Source organism: Gossypium arboreum, chromosome 2 (genome assembly GCF_025698485.1).
Source record: "Gossypium arboreum isolate Shixiya-1 chromosome 2, ASM2569848v2, whole genome shotgun sequence".
Taxonomy (NCBI): Eukaryota; Viridiplantae; Streptophyta; class Magnoliopsida; order Malvales; family Malvaceae; genus Gossypium; species Gossypium arboreum.
The window spans coordinates 20,278,518-20,297,551 of NC_069071.1; the positions used below are offsets into that span (position 1 = coordinate 20,278,518).

At 34.1% G+C, this 19,034-nt stretch overlaps 1 long non-coding RNA gene and 1 other non-coding gene across 2 annotated transcripts; both read left to right on the top strand.

Annotated features, from left to right (window-relative positions):
* The first annotated feature begins 8,134 nt into the window (after positions 1 to 8,134).
* On the top strand, positions 8,135 to 8,241 carry LOC128289784 (small nucleolar RNA R71). The gene has a single exon (XR_008279428.1). It is a non-coding gene; the product is annotated as a small nucleolar RNA R71 (small nucleolar RNA).
* An 8,780-nt stretch (positions 8,242 to 17,021) lies between these two features.
* On the top strand, positions 17,022 to 18,512 carry LOC128285473 (uncharacterized). The gene is made up of 2 exons (XR_008275934.1): positions 17,022 to 17,097; positions 18,301 to 18,512. It is a non-coding gene; the product is annotated as an uncharacterized LOC128285473 (long non-coding RNA).
* The last annotated feature ends 522 nt before the right edge of the window (positions 18,513 to 19,034 follow it).

The window sequence follows — 19,034 nt, forward strand, 5'->3', positions numbered from 1 at the left end:
CCGGAGTACAAGATAACTCGTCGAACATATGGATAATATTATCAAGCCACTACTCAGCCCACTCAGTATCATCATCATCATTAGCTTTAAACTCTTCAGCCCCATGTTTTCTGATTTTATCTACAACAGGCTTATTAAATTTCATCAGATCAATCATCGGAGGTACCATAGGTATCGGAGATGGATTATTTGAGGGTGGAGGTTGTTGTACAGCCGGATTAGTTTGGATATATTGAGTAAACCAATCGTTCATCATTTGGTAAAAGGCTTGCTTAGCCTCTCCCTATTGGTTACTCAAGATCAGTCGAGATTCAACTGGCGCTGTCCCATGCACGGGAGCAGGCGCTACACTCTCGACATCATCAACTACAGCTCTGTCGGGATCTATTTACTATACAAAAACACATTTTCAATTGTTAGAAGTCATCACACTATCACAGTATATAATATGGCTTGTATAGCTAGACTCACACATGCTACATTAGTCCTAGAATCGACTAAACCGTAGCTCTGATACCAATAAAATATAACACCCCTAACCTGTATCCGTCGCCAGAATAGATTACGAGGCATTACCAAATAAATACATCTTAAACTAACTTTTCCTACCTCTTAAACCACCAAGATTATCATAACATTAAATACTTCTCAAAATCAAATAATCATATTCCATAAATATCAAATTTGAACCAAACTTATATATGTATATATAAAACAATGTTCACATATTTAAAATTTTCAAAGTTTGTTTCTTTATATCAATCACCTTAATGCCATTTTTTTATAATTAAATAGTACTCCATCATAACACATCACTGCATACATCAAATATATGCCAATATCCATTTCGTGAATTGTATATCAAACAAATTAATTATCAACATCTATGTGAACTCACATTAAAATCAAATGAAATCATATTGCATAATTTAATATACAATTACATATACAATTCAAACATACTATAACATTGTCGAATATATTGATATTCCACATATATATATATATATATAGTATGTAACCTACCCTAAAGTTAAAGGCCAAACTAACATTTGAGTACAAGCTAAAACAATTAACAAAATCAATCATGAAACACATTCATTACCTACCATTTAATAACCAAATTTATCAAACTAATAAACTACCATCCATCACTTTAATTATATTACATTTCATAATTCCATCATTAACATTTATTATACTAAATACATATTATACTTACTATCTTTCATAGTCAAAAATGTTACTTAAAGCTACACATACATTCAAATATTCCATCACTTAAATACAAAAACATAATTCATTAAACATTTTAATCAAGATCATGTAAGACTAAATTTTAGCATAATAAGCAAACCAATTGCGTATCACATGGTACCTAGCACAACATCACACATACCAGGCTCATAACTACATAACCAAGGTGAACACAAACCAAATTTAACATGATTGAATTTAACATCAAGCCATTTTCGTATGGCTATTATACAAACCAAAATCAAACATTTCCAAAACATTTTCTAGCCGATACATGCCATAGTTTGAGTTCAAATATTTAAATACCGAAGTCGTAGATAGTGTGAAGAACTTTGCTGACGATCCCCGAGCTTGCACGTGAACCCAAAATCTATAAAAATAGAACAAACATAACACACAGAGTAAGGTAACTTAGCTTAGTAAGTCATAAGCAAATGAATATTTCAATAATATTATCAACTTAATTAAACGAAGCCAAATATCATTATATATCCAACTGTACTTTCACACATTTACACAAGCTCACAAAACAAAATTTAACTTCATATACCAACATCACTCATTTGGCCGAATATACAAGATCAAATATAATATCACATATATGCATACCTATGTGGCCAAATATGCAAGATCAAATATAACATCACATATGTGCTTACTTATATGGCCGAATATACAAATTCAAATATAATATCACATTTGTGCATACCTTTATAGCCAAATATACAATATTGATCGCGTGATTCGAAACAAGTAATAAATATTTATAATGAAGATCAAACCTAGACTAACTATTATCATGACGAAAAGGCAAGCGCACCTATCGAACAATAGTATAGTAATGGCAAGACCGGGATATCGTACCCAAGGGAACCAAAAGTACTAGTAATAACTATCTTTTTATTATCTAACCTAGAAATAAAGAGGGATTGTTTATTAAACTAATTAACTAAACTAAGAATGCACAGAGAAAAGAATTGGGGAATTTCTTTTGGGAAAATCGATTGACTTGAGACAATACCTAAGGAAAAAAACCACCTAGACTTTACTTGTTATTCTGGCTCCGAACCGGATGATGTATTCATTCAACTTGTTCCGTAGAGATTCCTAAGTTATGTTATTATCCCTATTCAAAATTAATAATGTATAATCCCTAAATTGAATAACTGAGACTTTTCTTTAATTAACACTCTAGGGTTGCATTAACTCGATCTATGGATCCCCTTATTAGGTTTCACCCTAATCCGAAAAAATCTTGTCACCCTATTTCTAGGTACGCAATCAACTCCGCTTAATTATGACAAAAGTACTCTTAGACATGGTCTATTCCTCCTCTGAATAAGAGCATGTCTTGAATCAATATCCTGGGATATCAAAACAAGAATTAAGTACACATAATTAAGAACAAGTTAAATATTTATCATACGATTCAGAAAATAATAACAAGATTCATCTTAGGTTTCATTCCTCTTAGGTATTAAGGGGATTTAGTTCATAACTAAATAAGAAAACATCTTAGAAGGATAAAGAATACAAAACATAAAGAAAACCCAAAACTCCTGAAGGGAAATTGAGGAGAGATCTTCAGTCTTGATGATGAATCCCGCTAATGAGATGGATCAATCGGTTTTCTTGGGGTAATTCCTTACCCCCCTTCACCGTCTCCCTTTTCCTCCTCTCCTAGTGTGTATTTATATGCTTTGGAATGCCTAGAAACCCCTCAAAAGTGGCCTTTTCTGAATTTGGACTTAACTTGGGCTCAGCAGGGACATGCTCGTGTGACACGGCCGTGTGACGTGATTGCCAGGCCGTGTTCGATCCGTTAAATTGCACACGGCCGTGTGGGTCAATAGCCAGGCCGTGTGAATTGTGAAAGCCTTGGTCGACACACGGGCGTGAGCTGCCGGTGTGGCAAGGCTTAGGCCATGTCATCTCCTCGATTTGGTCTGTTTTGTCCCTTTTTGGCTCGTTTTTTGGCTCCTTTTGACTCTTGGTGCTCTCCTAAGTACAAAACATGAAATTAAAGCATTAGGAGTATCGAATTCACCAATTCAAATGAGAAATCATCTATAATATGCATTAAATATAGGGTAAAAATATGTATAATTTATAGTTTATCAAATACCCCTACACTTAAGCATTTGCTTGTCCTCAAGCAAAATCCTGAACTCATAATCAAAATAAATTCTCCTCAACTTATAATTCTTATCGATAATATCTCAAAATAATCCATAGGTAATCATACATTGAGAATCCAACTAAAAGAACATAAAAGTTTCAAACATTCCAAGTTGAGTATTTAATCATTCAAACATAGGTGTCTCTCCGTATCTAAGTAATTACCTTTGATTCAGAATATCACAGAGTTTCACATCCTCACTAAAGATTCACTCAAATCACTTGAGGTGTTTAAGGACAATAAATAAAGCACTTAATAGTGAATAATGAAAAGTCATTACCATAGGCTTGCATGGAAATCAAATCTTCACCATTGTAATTTAAGATGATACATCAATTAAAAGGTCTTTAGAAGGTTGTAATGTGGCTTGGTTAGGGGGTGTGGTAACAAGTTGAAAGAAAGGGTTAGAATCGAGATTGACTTGAAAAGTTATCTTAACTAGAAAAAAGAGTTAATCTTCACTTGTGTACAACAGAGCTTTTCTCAGAATATGAAATTACAGATATGTATACATAGTTTTTTTTTAAGAACAAGTTAAATAATATAGACTAAATATCAAGAAAAAACATAGCTAGGCAATCCATTCAACAGAAATCTCGACAAAATTAGGGATTAATTTAGGGGATTTCAACAATAATGGGTTAAAGGTTAATATTAAGGGCAATACCAGAATTGGTTTGTTGGGCTCAAGGGGGTTTACTAAGGGTTAATTGTGGAGGTAGGCTTTTCATGGCATGAGTGGGTTAATCCTTAGTGCCTTAATCATTTTGATATATCAAATCAAATGGTGTGGTCTCGACATGCATAATCAAGCAAGTTCTAGAATAACAGTTCAATATTGACGCACTCAAAGCAATAATAAAAGTGAGCATGAAAGGATGAATAGATGCTCAAAAGGCTCAAAAATCTCACAAAAAATTATGCCTTTTTGATGTTTAGACTCGTGAATTCTAATTCAAAGTAATACCTAGACTTGGGGAAACAACATATAATTTTAATTTCTTAAAAATCAACTTATCATGCTTGATTCTCTAATGTCTTAAAGTTTAAATAATCAATGCATAAATCCTTATGTTTTAATTCAAGATATATCAATCAAAATCATAAATCAATTAAAATTTATCCTAAATATGATATGAGAGTTTTTCATGAGAACAAGGTGATTATTTAGGGATTTTTCTGATAGTGAAATAAATACCCCTTACACTTAATATGTACATTTCCCTCAATGTACAAAGATAGATGTTAGAGAATAAAAATAAGATAGGGAGAGAAGTGAAACTTCCTATATGATGAATTCCTCGAACTAGAGTTTTGCAGATTGATCGGTTTGAGAGTGGAGGAGGATACTCCGACAGTCGTAGAGATTCATTAGGCCATAAGTCTTGTGCCAAAAGAATATTATATCTAGTGGTAGCTATGGCCATGGTCGAGCAGGACATGGCAGTCGTGGAGAACCTTCCCCGGTGGAGTTGTAGTTTCTATGTGATGATGAGCTTAAGAGCTCTATATAACTGTGATAAAATTAGGAACTTTTTAGGAGATATTAGGAAGAATAAAGACTCAAAAATAAATAACTGAAATTAATAATAAAAAAATAAAATAAAATTTTAAAATCTAAAAAAATAAAAATTAGTTTCGATAAAAATTAAAAACATAAAATAATAAATAAATATTTCTAAACATCTTCATCGCTGGATGGTTCGTGAGATGGGACTGGCGATGAGATGTGGATGTGCTGACAAATCTGCTGTAGAGTAGCATTAATGTTGTCAAATCGTTGAAAGCACTACTACTCAAATCGAGTGAGGTGCTCAGAGATGTCAGCATATGAAGCCGCCGCATGAACTGGACGAGAGGGTAGTGGTGGCTGAGTCAGTGCGTCCTCGTGCTATAGGGAGGTTCCTCGACGCCTCTCGATCATCTTCATGCTAAGCATACTTGAGATGCCTTGTGGAAACATCTGTCCAGTCGATGCAGCGGCTTGCTGCTAAAGGTCGGGCCAGAAGTATTTGGAAGAGCTCTTCTTGGAGCCCTTGTAGAAACTCTAGAAGAGGGAAAAGAGATGGGGAAATAAGGAATAATACAGGGGAAGTGGATTTTAGGATGGGGATTAGGGAGTGGAGAAGGGTAGATTTCGGCTAGGGTTTTGAAAGGAAAAAGAAAATGAACAGTGATTTGCTTATATAGGGGAGGTGCACACGGCCTAGGGCCACGCCTGTGTACTCTGAAGGTGAGCCCGTGTTTTTTGAATTTTTGCAATTTAGGTCGTGCCTTGCTACTATCCCACGCCCGTGTATTGTTGTCCACAGCTTAATGGCACGGGCTTGTCGCGTACCCGTGTCAAAGAAAGAGAATCGAGCCTTACCCCTGGTACGCCTGTGTTTTTCCATTCCCACGCCCGTGTTCACTTATCAAGTTCACCCACGGCCATGTCGCACGACCGTGGGGATTTATCGCTTCCCGTGTTTTGGGGAAATCATGTACCCTGTTTTCACACGACCGTATCGCACGACTGTGTTTCCCTCTGTGTTGGTCACACGGCCTTAAGCACGGCCGTGTTATTGGTCGTGTGGAGCTGAGAACCTGTGCTTCTAATACTCTGTAAGCGACCTAAATGTTTAAAACTTGAATTTAAAATAATTAAAAATCATTAGTACTCGGGTTGCCTCCCGAGAAGCGCTTGTTTATAGTCTAAGCTAGACTTACCTCTCTAATGGATGGTCAGGCTGGCTCGAGGAGTTCATACTCCTTGTTCCTGGTATTATCCTTGACAAAATAAGGTTTTAGACGGGTATTATTTACCTTAAAAGTGCGAACTTGGGGTACCTCAACCGTACCGAATGGGAAAATACTAAGTACCGTAAGAGGGGTTTCTCCATTTGGGTTGGTATTAACAATGTGAGGGTCTGCGACATCTAGTAAGACTTTATCTCCAACCTTAAGTAAATATGGAGAGGTATCGAACTCATTCTGGCATAATTTTGGTTTGTCGTGTGTTCTTGGTTTATGTGCTCACCATTCATCTAGCTCCTCTATTTGAAGCCTTCGTTCCTCATAGGTGTCTTTGTTCTCTACAGATAATAGTGCACTGTCTCTGTTGTCTTTGTTCGAGGAGGTTCCTGCAAGGAAAATTGAATATTAGTTTTATCATCGACAGGTTTTATAGCATTATCTTGAGTTTTAGAGGTTTTGACTGAGTCGCGTGCTTGGAGTGTTACTGGGTCGTCACCTGCACGAAGTGTTAGCTCTCTTGTGCCTATATTAATAATGGTTCTGGCAGTTTCTAAAAAGGGTCATCCTAAAATTAAAAGTACCTCGTTATCCTCATCCATGTCTAAGACGAAAAAGTCTACTGGGTAAATAAATTTATCATTTTTAACGAGAACGTCTTCAATAAGACCATTAGGAAATCCAATTGTTTTGTCAGCCAATTGTATGCTCATCCTAGTCTATTTGGGTTTACCGAGACCTAGTCTTTTAAACATTTTATATGGCATAACATTTATACTTGCCCCTAGATCAGCTAAAACATTATTCATAGATAAACCACCAATTAAGCAAGGAATTGTAAAACTCCTTGGATATTTCAATTTGTTAGGTAGCTTATTCTTTAGAATAGCTGAGTAGACTGCATTGAGTTCCACATGCGATGTGGCGTCTAATTTTCTTTTATTGGTCAGAAGTTCCTTTAAGAATTTTGCTGAGTTAGGCATCTGCGAAAGAACTTCAATAAAGGGTAAGTTAGTATGTAATTTCTTTAAGAGTTTGACAAACTTACCGAATTGTTCTTCTGTTCTGTCTTTCGTCATCGCTTTAGGATATGGCACATGAGGTTCATAATTTGTACTTACCTATTTAGGATCATTATCATTTACCTCTTCTCGGCCTTTGTTCATCGCGTTGTCTTGCTGTAATTCTGGTTCAGGTGCAATGAATCCTTCCTTATCTTGAGTACTAATTGCGTTGAGGTGTTCCCTTAGATTAGGTTCAGTATTACTTGGTAAGCTGCCTTGTGGTCGTTCAAAGATTAGTTTGGATAGCTGGCCTATCTGAGTTTCGAGTCCTTGGATCGATGCTTGGTGATTCTTAAGTGCTGTCTTGGTATTTTGGAAACGAGTTTCTGACACCGAGATGAATTTAGAAAGCATCTCTTCAAGGTTTTGTTTCTTCTCTTGTTGATAGAGTGGTTGTTGAAAACCCTGAGGATTTTGTGGCTTTTGATTCCCTTGACCACCCTAGGAAAATTTTGGGTGGTTCCTCCAACCTGCATTATAAGTATTATTGTATGGGTTATTTTGAGATCTAAAGTTATTGTTACCCATATAGTTGACTTGTTCTTCTTCGGATGTAGGATTGAAAAATTGGTATTCTGTATGCACACCTCCGCCACTTGAGTCACACCTCATTACTGGATGTACCTACGTAGAACCAAGTAAATTGTTAATCTTTTTATTGAGAAGTTCTACTTGATTAGAGAGCATGGTGACCGAATCGATGTTATAAACGCCGGCTGTTTTCGTTGGCTTTGTCCTCATAACTTGCCACTGATAGTTATTCAGTGACATCTCTTCTATAAATTCATAGGCATCTTCTGGTGTTTTATTATTGTTGGTTTCACCAGCAGCTACGTCAACCATTTGCCGAGTCAAGGGATTCAGACCATTGCAGAATGTTTGTACTTGAAGCCAAAACGGTAACCCATGGTGAGGACACCTTCTCAGTAAGTCCTTGTATCTCTCCCATACATCGTAAAGTGTTTCTAAATCCATTTGCACAAAAGAAGAGATATCATTACGTAGTTTAGCCGTTTTAGCTGGCGAAAAATATTTTAGTAAAAATTTCTCGGTCATTTGTTCCCAAATAGTGATAGACCCTCATGGTAATGAGTTCAACTACTGTTTAGCTTTGTTTCTCAGTGAAAAGGGAAACAAACAAAGACATATGGCATCATCAGAAACACCATTGATTTTAAATGTATCGCAAAATTCCAGAAAGTTCGCTAAGTAAGCATTGGGATCTTCATCCTGCAAACCATCAAACTGAATGAATTGTTGTATCATCTGAATAGTGTTAGGGTTTAGTTCAAAAGTATTTGCAGCTATAGCAGGTCTAACTATGCTAGAGTCAGTTCCTGTTAGAGAAGGTTTAGCATAATCATACATAGTACGTGGAGCAGGATTTTGATTAGCTGCAATTCTAGGAGGTAGCTGATTGCCTTGGTTTTTAGCCATCACGTCGGTTAGAGATTGAGTATTGTCTTCTTGCTTGTTCTCTGTGTATCTTAAGCTGCGCCTTATTTCTTTTTGATTTTTTCGAATTGTATGATTGATTTTTTTGTCAAAAAGTAATGGTCCCGACGGGTTTCTTCTAGTCATAAACTATAAAAACCTGCCAAGAGAGAGAAAAAGTAAATTAATAAATAATAAAATAAAATAAAATTGCAAGAAAAATAACTGGCTAAAGTAATAAAAATTTAGCGTTCCTAATATTTCAGTTACTCGACAACGGCGCCAAAAACTTGATCGCGTGATTCGTAACAAGTAATAAATATTTATAATGAAAATCAAACCTAGACTAACTATTGTCACGATGAAAAGACAAGCGCACCTATCGAACAATAGTATAGTAATGCAAAGACTGGGATATCGTACTCAAGGGAACCAAAAGTACTAGTAATAACTATCTTTTTATTATCTAACCTAGAAATAAAGAGGGGTTGTTTATTAAACTAATTAACTAAACTAAGAACGCACAGAGAAAAGAATTGGGGAATTGCTTTTGGGAAAATCAATTGACTTGAGACAATACCTAACAAAAAATCCACCTAGACTTTACTTGTTATTCTGGCTCCGAATCGGACAATGTATTCATTCAACTTGTTCCGTAGAGATCCTTAAGTTATGTTATTATCCCTATTCAAGACTAATAATGTCTAATCCCTAAATTGAATAGCTGAGACTTTTCTCTAATTAACACTCTAGGGTTGCATTAACTCGATCTATGGTTCCCCTTATTAGGTTTCACCCAAATCTGGCAAAATCTTGTCACCCTGTTTCTAGGCGCACAATCAACTCCACTTAATTATGACAAAAGTACTCTTAGACAGGGTTTATTCCTCCTCTGAATAAAAGTATGTCTTGAATCAGTATCCTGGGATATCAAAACAAGAATTAAGTACACATAATTAAGAACAAGTCAAATATTTATCATATGATTCAGAAAACAATAACAAGATTCGTCTTAGGTTTCATTCCCCTTAGGTATTTAGGGGATTTAGTTTATAACTAAATAAGAAAACATCTCAGAAGGATAAAGAATACAAAACATAAAGAAAACCCAAAACTCCTGAAAGGAAATTGAGGAGAGATCTTCAGTCTTGATGATGAATCCGGCTTCTGAGATGGATCAATTAGCTTTCTTGGGGTAATTCCTTACCCCCCTTCTCCGTCTCCCTTTTCCTCCTCTCCTAGTGTGTATTTATTAGGCTTTGGAATGCCTAGAACCCTCAAAAGTGGCCTTTTTCAAATTGGACTTAACTTGGGCTCGGCAGGGACACGCTCGTGTGACACGGCCGTGTGACGTGATTGCTAGGCCGTGTTCGATCAGTTAAATTGCACACGGTCGTGTGGGTCAGTGGCCAGGCCAGGTGAATCGTGAAAGCCTTGGTCGACACCCTCGAAAGACACGGGTGTGTGAGCTGCCCGTGTGGCAGGGCTTAGGCCATGTCATCTCCTTGATTTGGTCCGTTTTGTCCCTTTTTGGCTCGTTTTTGGCTCCTTTTGACTCTTGGTGCTCTCCTGAGTACAAAACATGAAATTAAAGCATTAGGAGTATCGAATTCACCAATTCTAATGAGAAATCATCTATAAAATGCATTAAACATGGGGTAAAAATATGTATAATTTACGGTTTATCAAAGATCCAATAAAACATCACATATGTACATACCTATGTGGTCGAATATTCAACATCCAATATAACATCATATATGTACATACCTATGTGGCTAAATATTCAAGGACATTTAGCTCAGTTTACTTGCTCAATTATCACATCAACAGGAAGTCTTATAGGCATAGGCTTGAAAATAAATCACCGGCATAAAACCTGCTAGGCATAAGCCTGAATCACACACCAGCACAAGGCCTGCTAGACTCAAAGTCTGATTTTATTCACCGGCAATAAGCCTACTAGGCATAAAGGCCGATCAAATTCACCAACACAAGGCTTGCTAGGCTTAAGGCCCGAATATCACTATTATAGAGCTGTTTTGTACACAATTCATATAACAAAAACTCCAGATATTTCTTATCAATCATACGGACTTTTGAATGATATAACTTAGTAGAATTAAACTCAAATACAATATTTCTATGTTTAAATACATTCTGCTAGCTCTTTTATGAATCTATAGTTTTCAAAATAGTATATTAAACTAAGTTACATTCAAGATAAATGATGTTTGATTGTTTAAAGACTTACCCCAGATATCGAGGAACGTTGTAAATTGGTTATTCAACTATTTTGGTTTTTCCCCGGTCCAAGTCCGATTTTCTCTTTTCTTGATCTAAATTAACATAATTTAAACTTATTTAATCAAATTCATTCAAAAACACATAAATGGAAAAATTGCACTTTTGTCCCATACATTTTACACTTTTAGCAATTTAATCCAAAATTTACAAACACAAAACAAGCATAATTTGCCCATGCCATGCTTGAGCCAAATACTCCCCATACACATACAAGTCCTCACATTTTGTTTATTTCACAATTTAGTCCCTTAATTTATTATTTTTTCAATTTAGTCTTAATTACTCAAAATCATCAAAAACTCCAATACAAAACATGTTAATCTAAAACATATCTTTGATATTTCATCCTCAAACATCACAAAACACAAATATTCATCAATGGCATAACTCAAAATATGCATCATAATAAAAAATTCTAGCATGGGTCGGATAGTATTCAAAGCAACAATTTAAAAAATGTAAAAAATTATCAAAAACTGAAACCAAACTAACCTTGAATCAAGCTTGAGAAATGGCCGAATATACCAAGCTTTAGTTTCTTTTCTTTCTTTTTAATTTCAGTCACAAGTATGAACAAAATGCATGGCTTTATTTTTTTATGTTATAATATATCATATATATCATTTATTATTTACAGTTTTAACCTTAAAATTTTAATTATAAAACTGTATAAAACATGCCTACAACCGTCCACTCATATAGCCAATGGCCTAATTACAAGATAAGTACTTCCATTTAAAAAGACAACAACAATTTAGCCCTTACGTGATTAAGTCCTTTTATTAAATTAAGCACACAAATAATCAAATTTTTATACAAAACTTTCACACATGCAAATTCACATATAATAAACACAAAAAATAATATTTAAAAATTTTTTGACTCGAATTTATGGTCTCGAAACCACCGTTCTGATTAGGGTCTAAATCGGTGTGACAGCCCTAATTTGACCCTAGTTGGAATGTGGTTTCGGGACCACAAAACCGAGTCATAAAATTTATTTAAAATTTATTTGCATAACTTCTATGTGTGATAGTGCATGTGTGAAAATTTGATGTTTTAATTTAGTCTTATGAATGAGAATTTTACTTGAAAGGACTTAGTTGAGAAACCATAAAAATGTGATAGGTAAAGTTGAAGTGGCCAAATTGTATATGGATAGCATCATAGAGGACTTGCATGTCAAATGGACCACTATGATTATAGTGGACGGTAATGATGATGAAAAATTTGGCATTTTGTGTATTTTATATTAGTGAAATAATATTAAATAGTTTTATATTAGAAAACCATGAATTAATAATAGAAAAAGGGTGATAAAAACAAAGTTTCTCATTTTTGCCTCCCTTTTTGCCGAAACTAAACAAGAAATTGAAGAAAGAACACCTAAGGCATTCGACCATCTTGTGTTAGGAATTAAGGTATTATTTCATATGTTTTTCTTTGGATTTTGAGAAATTTAAATTGGTTTTGAAGCTTCTAACATGACCCATGTGTATGATTTTGTGTTTGTGATGCATGAAGCATTCGGTCATGAGCTTAATGGGTTACATTGTGTATGTTTTGATAACTTGTAAGAAGAAATGTTTCTAATTGAGTATGAAAAAACTAAATTACTATATGTGGCTCAAATGAGCTTGAGTAGTCAGCTAATGAAGTTAAGTATATGAATTAGGAGCATGACTCCATTCGGCAATTTAAGATAAATTGTGAAATAATGCTTAATATTAGTAGTACTTGTTTAATTGGCAAATTGATCTTAGAATAGATGAATTTATGAGTTTGGGAAAAAGTATATATATATTCGGCTATGAATTTTCGTGTTTAATTTTGAATGTTGATGTTTCAAATTGAAAATAGATGTTAGTTGAGTTATAATACTTGCTTAATTATAAAAAGAACATGAGCTTAATGCTCAAATAGCATTCGGCTTTGGAGTAAGTTAAATTAGTTAGAAACTGAGTTCCAAGATAGTGAATTATGTGTTAAAAGAGGGATTTAGGTTGTATATACGTGATTAGATTGAATACAAGAGGCTATGTTAGCTAATTGAGGATTCGACCATAGTATTTTAGTGAATAATAATTTGAACAAGGGTTTTAATTGTATGATAGGTTTTCGGCTATGGTTAATATTAGATGGAATACCGAATATGTGTGTGTGTCTATAAGGAATGAATATAAATTGGGGCTACGATGATTGAATTATTTTATTTGCTTAGCTAGAGCTCAAAATCAAAGGGAGCCAAGTTTGGCCAAAGGAAAAGAGAAAGCGGTTGAGTAGCTGATTGGAGTTGTTCATCCGACTAAAAAGGTAAGTTCCTAAGTAATTTAAGTTACGGTTAATATTGTACATAAAATAGGTTGGATAAGAAATCATGGTATGTATGAATTTGTGAAAATCGAATGTGAGATTTATCAACCTATCTATGACATAGTGGTAGCTATAGATAAGAAATTTTAGCACTATGTGTGTGAGGTTATGCGGCACTATGTGTGCAAAAACTACATGGCACTATGTGTGCGAGATTATATAGCACTATGTGTGCAAGGAAACGTGGCACTATGTGTGTGAAAACTACATGGCACTATGTGTGCGGACCTTTTAAATCGAGCACTAACTGTGCGATATCGATCATAGAGAATTGCTTGTGCGAATGAAAAAGTTTAAAACTTTAAACTGGGAGTAATGAAATGTGCATGGATATTAGACATGGGACTTGATCTATATCTGTATATTAATAGATAATGCTCGGGAAGAGAGAAAGAAGAGAAAGGTAATTGGCTCAATTAGTATATAATTGAACAAAGATATAAATTAATGATAAATGAATCTAAATGGATTGGAGATTGATTTATAGATGGAGCGGCTTGGTTTGTGCTTTATTTGATTAATTGGACATTGTTTGTCATTTATATATATATGCCAACGATATGCATATGATATTTACCATGGTCCTTTCAATTTGCGATTAAATGGTGTAGGAGTACATAGTGAATTTAGGTAAGTATGTACCAAATTCATAATGTACACATGTGACATAAGATTTCCTTGTGATATCTTGTTTGAATTTGGCTAATATTGGATTGAAATTTTAAATTTTTGTTAAGATAATTGGATCATTACATCTTTTTTTTTTTAAATTTCTTAGGACTTATTGAGTTAATAACTCACTTGGTGTGTTTATTGGTTTTGTATAGATCATCTTGTCGAGGAAATCTTGGATTCGTTACGAAGTCATCACATCTTTTGACAACCCCTTTTTGGTATCTTTGTTTAAAACTCAAATAGACATTATGGCATGTATAGAATAATATTTTGGGAGGTTGCTATTTTGATAGTATTGTATATATATAAGGCCATGTGAATATGGCTAAAGTTATATGTATGGATGTGATAATGGTTTAATTATAAATCTTGAAGTGAAATCAACTTGACATATGAATCCATATTGTGATAAGAGTGTGATTATGTTATGCTTGAACTAACATGTTAAGCATTCGAGATACATTATGAATGTATATTCGGTCAAGAGGAGAAAAATCACCTTACATTTTTACCCTTGTTTTAGTATGTGCTTGCTATAGAAGTTATTCATGGAAACGTGCTATTATTGTTGTAATTACTTAAATTAATATTGGACACGTGTATTAGGGTGTTACAATCGGACTGTTACATAGAGTCCGAACAAGTTTGTAATCACACTACTTCAATCGTGAAACGAAAAAAGCTAGTAAACTGGTACCATCGATGCCACACGGACGTGCGCTCGCTCATGTGGTCATCTAAATGCATAAGTGTGAGCATGTGATTGTAGAGACCACCACGGGTGATTTCGTGGGCTTAGGTCATTTTGGGCCATGTTGGGCCGAAATGGGCCGTGTGGTCCCTACGGCCTCGTAGGCCCCACTAGGGTAAACCACACGAATGTGTGGAGTTTTGTGGGCCAGGCTGTGTAGATCACACGGCCAAGGTCATTGTTGGGCTTAATGGGCCACATAGACGTGTGGGCCCACATGGGCTATATTATGGGCTTTGGGCCCTTTTCCACTATTTGACTGCTAAGGTCGCATGGGTCGCTTAAGACGACTGTGGGACTATTATACCCCTATGCTATATTTGACTCTATTCAAGCATGACATTTTGCATACACGTATATATTTTGACAATACATGTTGCATGGGGCTAGGATTGATAATTTTGGAAGAAATGTACTGTACGGGCAGCTCTGCTGCAAATACTGTTAGTGCCGCAACCGGTGCTATATTCTGGAGTTTAAGGATGGGTGGGTCGATTTTATCCCCGCATGGAGTGTAGGGCTGGACGGAGTGGAATGTAGAGGATGGATGGGTAGGATCTCTGTTTGCATCTCTGATACTATACTGAATTGGGCTAAGGCCCACACTAATACTGGTACTGTAATGGGCTAAGGCCCACACTGTATTACCACTGATATAGGCTAAGGCCGAGGCTGTTTGCGCTACATGATTTACTGTTTGATACATAGGGATTACAAACTGAGTTTTCGTAACTCAACCTTTTGCTTATCTGCACAGGTAATCCTTAAGCGGGTCGATGCTGCGAGGGACTCGGAGATGGCCACACCACTATTTATGCTTTCTGTAACGACCCAAATTTTACCGTTACCAAAAAAGTGTATTTTCGGGTCTCCATTTCTGAAAAATGGATTCGTAAATGTTTATTAAAAATATTTATGAAGTAAAATGAGTGGTTAATTAGAGTTTAATTAAGTGAATTTAATTTAATTAAGAGTAATTAAGAAAAATGACTAAATTGAATAAAGGATGAAAGTTAGATTGTAGATTGAAAGAAAATGAAGAGGACCAAAATAGCAATTATGCCATTTGTCCTAAGTGAGGCGGCATAAACATAAAAATCTGATATTTTTATGTGTTAAAATATATATTAAATTATTATTATTAAAAGTAAAGTAAATAAAAAGGAAATAAAGGAAAGAAACAAAAGAATAAAAAGAAGGAAGGAAATAGAATAGCAAGAAACGAAACAAAGAAGAAACAGGGGAGAAAGAAAGAAAGAAAAGAAAAAGGAAAAATAAGGTTTTAAAGGTTCCAAGTTAATTTGGTAAGTCAATTTAGCCCCTTTTCTTATGATTTTTGAGTTTTTTGGAATCCTAGAGATAAATACTACTTGTTTTAAGTAGAAATTTTGAAAGTCATTAGATTTCTAAGTTTGGTTCATGTTAAATAAAATGATGGAATTGGGGGTTTATTTGATAGAAATTTTGATTGGAATTGAATAAAGGATTGAATCGTAAACTAAGCTATAAGTTTTGAGTTTTAGGGATTAAATGGAAATAAATTCGAAATTATGAAAATATGCTGGAAATTTAATAGTTAAGTATGAGTTTGGACAAAATTTGAATAGAAATAAAGTATGAATTAAGATAGAAAAGTAAGAGAATTTAGTTAGGATTAAATTGAAATTAAAGTAAATCAACATTTTGCACTAAAACTGTTTTAGACAGCAGCAGTAGTCTAACTTTGAAAAATCATAAAAATTATATAAATCGAATTAGAAGATGAATAAAATATGAAATTAAATCTTATTGAGTCTAGTTTCTTATAGAAAAACTATATAAGCAATTGATTTGTAAATTATGAGATATAATGAATTTTGTGAGACAAGGTCAGAATGAATTTGGGTTCCCCTGTTCTGACTTTGGAAAATCACAAAAAATTTAAGAAAAATAATTAGAGACTTAAAATTATATTTTTAGAATCCCTAATGAGTCTATTTTCAGGAGAAATCAACGGGAATATTATCCGAGTTCTGTACTGTGAGATAATTAATTTTTAGTGAAGAAGGGACGAAACTGTCGACACAGAGAGTAGGGTGAATTTAAAGAATAAATTGTACTTAATGGCTAAACCAAAAATTCTGAAAATTTTATTGTAAGAAGATTTGTGAGTCTAGTTTCAGGAAAAATTAGTGGATCTTAATTTAGAATTCTGTAACTCAAGATATGAATTAGTAATGTATTAATGATTATGAATTGTATTAAGTTCATAGTCAATGTGGTACCGGAATTCTCGGCTAAGAAAGGAAAAGACAAAGTCAATGGGAGTTAGCTCGAAAATTACGGTTTGTATTTCTATAATCCGAACTTAGTTATTATTTGTTATATTTATATACATATTGCAATTGTTAGTGTTAGAATTATGATGTTTTACAATTGGAATGGATTGATTTTGGTATGCGATGAATTTATTGAATTTATATTGATTGAAATTATTTTGATTGAATTTATATTGATTGAATTATATAATATACATGATTTATGTAGAAATTTGAATATTGAATGAATGTTATATTGAAAAATATATTGATTGGAAATATGAGGAAATTGATATGAATATATGAGATTGTGATATTTGAATATTTGATATTGAAAAGTGAATTGAATTGTATTGAATTATGAATTAATGTGAATAATTGAAATATATTGTTGAATTGAATGAAATTGTATGAATTGTGAAAATGGGTGAATATATGTGATTATCAGAATGGTATATTGATGAAAGAATTATTAAATTGAGAAAGTGAATGAAATACCCTATTAACTAGTCGGGCTGAGTCGGATATAATTGGCATGCCATAGGATCTGGAAGTGTACGAGATTTGTCGGCTTTATCGATCAGGCACTTTATGTGTCGTATTTCAGGCACCTCGTGTGTCGTATTAGGCACCTCGTGTGTCGTTTTAGGCACTTTATGTGTCGTATACTGATCAAGTACTGTGTACCGTTTTAGGCATAATGTGCCGTACTAGTGTGTTTGGGTTGGAATCCGTGTATCTGTCAAAGTCTGGGTTTGTTAATAGGGGTAAATAAGTGAAAAGATAAATCGAGTGAATTTGATTGATTGAACTATTGGAATGAAATGAGAAATTGAATTGAGAATTGAAATTGAGATATGAGATTGAAAACATGAACTAAAAGGTTCATGAAATGAGTGAAGTTCAAATGGATGATGATTGATGTTAGAATGAATTAAAATGGTAAATTGTTAAGAAGTAAAGTGTGAATACAAGTGAATTGTGAATATATTGAAAGAATTTGTACAGTAAGCAAATGAAAAGAATTGAGCAAATATGTTGTTGTGTTTGTTATATGGCTTGTATAGAATTTTTATGGTAAGTAAATGAAACTTATCTATAAAATAAATAAATGAATGGTTATATTTATCATTGTGATTTTAAGTTTAATTGTTATATTGTCAAGTGTTCGGATTATAGAAATACCACTGAGTATACCATACTCAGCGTACGGTTTGTTTCCTTCCGCAGGTTAAGTAAAGATAGTACGTTGAATCAGCATCCCAAGACGATCCCGAATTCATTAAGGTAAAGTATGTTGAGTATTGATAATGGCATGTACCTAGGACGTTTTATGAGAGTCATTTAGGTTATAGAAGTATTGATGAAATGAGTAAATTATGGTTGGCAACGGTATGTAGTATGAATTTTGAAATTTACTAAGAATTCGTAGTGATTCTAAATTAGTCCCAAATTGAATTTATCGTTTATATTGGACATGAGGGCCCATTAAAGGGACGACATCTTAAAACTAGGATGTGTGTGAATATTTATTTTAATTAATGACCGGAATTGGACTGTACTGACTGGTAATGTCTCGTAACCCTGTTCTGGTGACGGTATAGGGTTAGGGGACGTTACACTTTCATATTTGACTTTTAAGTAAAAGTAGTTTATTTGGGTAAATTTTATGTAATAAGGCCGCTTTAAGTTTTTATTTTTATTTGGGGTTTTATTAATGTTGGTTTATTTCCATTAGTAGTAGGGCTCGAGTTTTCAAAAGATAAATGTTTTCAACTACCATGATATGCAATTTCTTTTAAAAGCTTCAGCGTCAAACACTATTTTTAAAGTACAATAACAATTTAATATGACACATGTTTTTCTTAACAGACCTATGATTTAACAATAAACAAGGTAGGATAACTACTCTTAAAGATCACAATGGAGTTTTAATACAAAAGGGACTTTACAATGAAACTACT